Here is a 6,449-nt window from a genome sequence, read left to right as displayed (position 1 = left end):
TATGCCCTAACTCCTGAATCTTTTCCATTAGATTGGAAGTTGTTTGTTTTGCTTGAAAAGTCACATACAGAAGCTTGAAATATACCAGTATATATAGCACCCTTTCAAGTTTAAGTGTAATTGTATGTGAGATCAAAACAACATTAGAGAAGAAAGCAAGAAAAAAAAAAGCAAAAGCAATAGATAATGATGCAAAAGTCAATTCTAATCAATTAACTCATATGCCTATATGACATCCATTGTTGTAGAGTCTTTCCTTGACATTATCAATATAATTTCGATTGTTTTGCATATGTTATTGTTGTGTCTACTTCTTGGCATTATCAATTTATTTAATGATCAAGGATCTAGATCCTAATGCTTTGTATCAAAATCAAAGGAATCAAAATTGTAGGTTCAAAAGCAAAAAAAAAAACACCAAAATCACTCAATTTTATCAACCAATTCGCATTAGAGCATCAATTGGTCTGCCAAACACAACAATCTCATAATTATAATCATAAAGGAAGAATTATAATAGACTAAACATCAAAAAATAAACCTGAATTTGATCCTCTAAAGACCTCTACACATATTCATTCTAACCTCAATTGCGATAAACTCATCCCTTACCTCTAAGCGGGCTTGCGTGTGCAATCCGATAGCGATATCATTGTTTCTAGCAGTTCCCTAAGATTCCTCAAGTTTTTCCTCTGGTTGTTCTGCTAGGATTTCCAAGCTTTGGAGAGAGGAGAAGAGATCGAAGTCTTAATTTCACTGTCTGCGTGCGAGGGGCATTTCTCCCTCTACAGATATTATTTCGCAAATTCCAACAGTGTGAATGTGCAAACATGAGTTCCGAACTCAGTGTTCAAATGTCACAACGATTCAACGGTTAACAAGTCCGGGATTATAGTTTTACTAGGACACGTTTGGATGTGTGCGGGAAAAAGAATGGGTTTTGGGAGAAAAAGTATGGAAAACAAATTTAAAAGAAAGAGAGAGCGTAGAGATGTATCGTAAATGTAAAAACTGACCTAATATGTCTCTATTTATAGCTTGGGTATTCTTAGCCTGTTATTTACTCTAGTTTTTTATTTTATTATTTTATAAAAAGGAACTTTATTTTACTCCATATCAAATGAATAAATAAAACATCCTTTTTATTTTCTAAGAACATATATTTATTTTATTTACCTTAAAATCATTATTTTAATTAATAAAACTATTTCTTCTTATTTATTTAATTACAAAAATCTCATTATTTTCCTAAAACTATTTTTATTTTAAAATAAAATCCTTTTTAATTTATTTTACGAAAAAAAGGAGTGTTACACCTCCTCCACACTTATATAGTGCAGTGTCCTTAATGCATCTAAATTAAAAAAGAAAAATGCAAGAAAAGGGAAAATGTACTGAAAACACATAATGTACTAAAACGAATCAGAAAAGTAAAAGATTGGAATAAGAAAAAATTGTAACATAAATTAGATTGTGTCCTAAGAGGCATTTGTATAACATCTTGAGCCAGGCGAATGAAAAAGGGAAAAAAATCAACCACCCTCGAACAAGGTGATTTTCCCATTTTGCACTGATCATCTAGTATATTCATCCACTCCATAGCCAAAAGCTTGAATGATGATGCTATCTCCCTTTTTCTTACTCCATCCAGGGTCTTTTGGAATGACTTCCTTCCTTGAAGAGTCTTCCTTCCCCACACTTAGGTGAAACTTAGTCATAATAGTCTTCATCTTGTTTGTTGCTTGCACAAAATTGCATGTAGGGGAGGAGGATGAATTAATTGTTGGATCAAACACTTTAAACACTTTCTCCTCATCACCCAACCTCCAAATTATTTTCCTTTGTCGAAGATCAATGAAAACCCTTCCTGTGTAGAGGAAGGGTCGTCCCAAAAAAATTGGGATCTCTTCATCCTCCTCCATGTCTAAAATAAAAAAAATCAACTAGAAAAATGAATTTTCCAACTTTAACCAACAAATTTTCAATTATTCCTTACGGATAAGTAAGGGTCATTCATGTCTGTCAGCAAAAGAGAAATGTTAGTGGGTTGGGGTTCTTGTAACCCCAACTTCTTATAGACAGAATAAGGCATCAAATTAATGCTAGGAATCAAATCACATAAAAGCTCTATCAACTTGTAAGTTACCAATAGTACAAGGGACTCAAAAACTCCCTGGATCACTAAGCTTAGGTGACAACTTACTTAAAACTATAGCAGAGCATTCTTCATTGAGACCAATTGTAGCAAAGTCTGCTAACTTTCCTTTATTTGAAATAATATCTTTTAAATATTTGATGTACTTTGACATTTGAGCAATTGCCTCAACAAAGGGGATATTAATATGCACCATTTTAAGCATCTCAACATATCTAAAAAACTACCAATCCTCACTCTTGTCTTTCAATCTTTGAGGGAAGAGAACACTTATCTGAGGAGGTGTCAATACTTCCTTCTTACCTTCCTTGTTTGCCTCTTCAGTAAGAGCCTTTTTTTCCTATGGTGGAGTGACTTCCTCATTCTTCTTTAACTCTGTCATAGGATATCCACTCCTACTACTCACAACATTCACTTACTCCTAAAGATTGGATTCAGTCTATGGGAAGGATGCATGACTGCCTTTGTGACAAGAAAGATTGTATACTAAGAAATTGGGACTCCATATGCTTCAGTCTCTGATCGTTCTAGGCCATATATTGAAGCATTGTTTGTTGAAGAGTGGGTTATCTCTTCTCTTGTCTAAGCCTTTGATTTGACATTGGTTGAAACCTAAAGATTCCCTGATTATGCCTAAACCCTTGTCCTTGATTATAATTGTTGGGGTACTAATTATAAGAATTATTTCCTCCCTCAACAAAGTTGATCTCATCCATGGTTGCAACTAGCTTATCATCAATAGTGCATTCTCATGGCCTGTGCACAATCCCACATTTATCACACATTAGGAATGAAGGCATAGTAATGGGGACTTGAGCTTGAGCTCTCACAAGTGTCTTAATCTTCAGTGATAGAGGTTGCATCTGCTTTCCCAATTTAGTTTAGGATTCATCTATCCCCACCTGATTGGCATCCCTCTTCATAATCCTCCTATCCCCTGAGTTGTTATAGGTGTTAGAGCACATCTCTTCAATTATTCTGATGGCACCAACAAGGGGCTTTAATATAAGGTTTCCCCACAACTAACATCCAAGCTTGTCTTATTATGTGAGGACATTCCACCATAGAATATATGGATTAGTCTATGTTGAGTAATGCCATGGTATGGGTAGCTTATGATCATTGATAAACCACTTTCTGAGTGGTATTTTGTGTAAGTTTTTGTGCTATTTTGTGTGCATTTTCTTGGTAGAACTCATGTTTGGACGCTAGTTTTGTATTGCAAAAGTACAATCGCTCAATTGAGTGAAAGAGTTGGAAATTATATGATTTTATGAAGATTTGAAGAGTTTGCACTTGATCACGGTTATGGTGCATTTACCACGACCGTGGTAAGCCATATGACCATAACAAGATGATAAACAACCCTCTAGAATAACATCAATGATGAAGGTCGTGGTCAATCATGATGGTCATAGTGAATCCATAATAGCTTCAGTGTCACTTCTAACCACGATCGTGGTGGATTTACCACGGTCGTAGTACATCTTTTTGGATTGATATCTTTAGGAAGCTATATATAGGTCTGTAGACTTTGTAATTTGAAATCTCTTGTTCACTTTTATATTTTTACAAATTTGAGAGAACCTTGAAGGCTTTTGAGATTTATGAAACACAGACAATACTGTGAGGATGGATCATGATCATTGTTCCTGTCTTATCGGTATGTCTATGTCTATTTTGTATAAGATTACTAGTTTTCCTTTGATCATGAATGACTAGTCCCCCTAGTCTGGGGGCTATGATGTAACCGTCCAATTTTACCCTTCTCCACGTTCTTAATGAAATTCCTTATTATTTTATGTTAATTAGTTCTCTTCCACATCATTATTGTTTATTCACAATCGACCATTCTATTACTTAATCAATTGCATAGTAGTGATCATCTGCATATTAATGGTAGTTCTAGGTACATAATGTTTCATACCAAATTGGATGATCAAACTGTTTGGGTAATCTTTGATAGATTAGTTAATCTTTAATTGATCATCCTTATAATTGATTATATCTTTTGACTTAAATTGATAAACTCATGATCATTGGAGTATTGATTTAAGGCAAAGAATATCCTCTAACCTTGATCATAGGCTTTGGTTAATTTTGAGATTTCGTAATTAACTAAGGAAGGAATTTCATTAGGACTGAGATTGGGGGGAAAATGCTACTAGTGAGTCATAACCCCTAATCATTCTTATCATCACCAAAATCATAAAAATATTAAAATCCTCCACTTAATCACCTCAACTGTTATTTTAATAAACTTGACTAATTGGGAATACAATTGATCCTTGGGTTCAATATTTGAACTTTCGAGCCCACTGTTACTATTGCGTAGGATACACTTACCTTTGTGCGAGCCTTACATATTTTACACATCAAGTTTATGGCGTCGTTGTTGGGGACTAGTTGCGAAATTTCCGACTAGTTTAATTTTGTGAAACCAAACAATTTTGTTTATAGAAATTCTTTTATTATTTACTTAATTTTCTACTATTTATTTTTATTTTATTCTTTTATTTCCCGTTGCACTTGATCTTATCCTCTGTTTTGTAGTGCGTGCAAACCAAGTTCCAAAAAATCACCATTGCGGTATGAACTTGAGATTAACATGCTAATCCAAAGACTTTGTGCTGAACTTCGTGGAGACAGAGAAAGAGTAATCACAACTGATCCAACTTAGACACTTATGGACTACCTCACTCCCACCTTTAGGGAAGCCAATACCATCTAGCTTCCTGATCTATCTAAGAAAATCACATTTAAATTCAAGCATGGGTTCCTACAAATGCTCGAGAACAACCCATTCAATGGCACTATCCATGAAGATCCTACGCAACACTTGAGGAAGTTCATCAAGTTGACTAATACGGTGAGATGAAACTGTGTACCAATGGAGTACACTAGACTCTGTGCTTTTCCTTTCTCTCTCAATGGAAAGGCATGAGACTGGTTGTGCTTATTACCTGAGAACAACATCACTACATGGAACCAGTGCACAAGTGTCTTCTTATGAAGGCGTTTCTCTCCCATGAAGACAAATTAGTATATCAAGGACATTAGAAACTTTGTGCAAAGGGAGCAAGAGAGTCTACCTGAAACCTGGGAAAGGTTGCAAGAAATGATCAAAAGAGAGCACGTATACTAAGGGTTTCTTTTGATTTCAAGATCAACAGGCAACTAGAGGCCATCCTCCATGATAACACCAATTTGACTATAAATTTTCTGAACCACTCCTTCTTGCTTCTGGAACTTCTCCCTTGGAAGGATAGGGAGGTTATCCATGACAATGATGTTGCCAAATCTAGACTTTTCTCCTCCTAGTAAATCTCCTTGTCATCACTATACAAAAGAATAGAGGTAAAAAAAAAAAAAAACAGAGTCAAAACACCGCAACCTAGCATTTTGTATTGGTGACCATAATAAAAAAAAGAGACTGAAAAAGATGAAGTTTTGAAGCCTGACGATGCCGCAATCTATGCCCGGAGGAAGGCAAATGGAGCCACCAATGCTGGAATCAATGGGAGAACAAAGCTTGAAGGAAGAAAAATCATACAAATCAAAAGGAACAAACAATATCGATGAAAACATTGCTTTGAAGGGCATCATCCTCGATGAAGATGAAATAAGGAGGAGAAGAAAGAGTCAGAGAAGAAGGGAGGAAGAGGAAATCAAATTGAGTGGGTTGGAGGTTGTTTGTGCCCTTTTTCAAATTCAAATTTCACTAACACCAGAAGTTGCAATTAGCACACACTTTCCTTACTCTGGCTATAGTACAACAGATGTTGCTGCTAGTGGTCCCTTAAAAAACCAAAACAAAGTCAACATAGTAAGGGCAAAAAGGACATGACACTTCTCTCTCTAAAGTGAAATGTGCCTTGGAAGTTATTCTCCGTTAAATAAGTATAGATAAGGCTTTTGAGGTAGATTGCTTAGTTAAACTTAGTCTTTCCTCCATTTTTCTTAATAAGGTTTTTTAAGTAACCTTGGATTGTGTTAGTCTGTAGTGCTAAATTAGCTATTATGTTCCCTAAAGAGTCAAGAGTTTTAGCCTGCTGTAATTCCCTTACTAGAAAAAGAATTTGCAAATTTGAAATCGAACCAACTTGACTTTTGTGAAGTTAATTTTACTCAAAACAGAGCTTGGTAAGGCTTTCGATGTTTAGATACTTTTGCGTCGAATGTCAGTTTAACAGAACGAGTGTTTTTTTTAATGGAACAACATTAGTATTGTTTTGATAATATGAATTTGAATGTGTAACTGTTTAAAACATGCGAGTTTTATAATTAAATATCA

Source organism: Glycine soja, chromosome 18 (genome assembly GCF_004193775.1).
Source record: "Glycine soja cultivar W05 chromosome 18, ASM419377v2, whole genome shotgun sequence".
Classification (NCBI taxonomy): Eukaryota; Viridiplantae; Streptophyta; class Magnoliopsida; order Fabales; family Fabaceae; genus Glycine; species Glycine soja.
Note: the sequence above shows the minus strand (reverse complement) of the source record.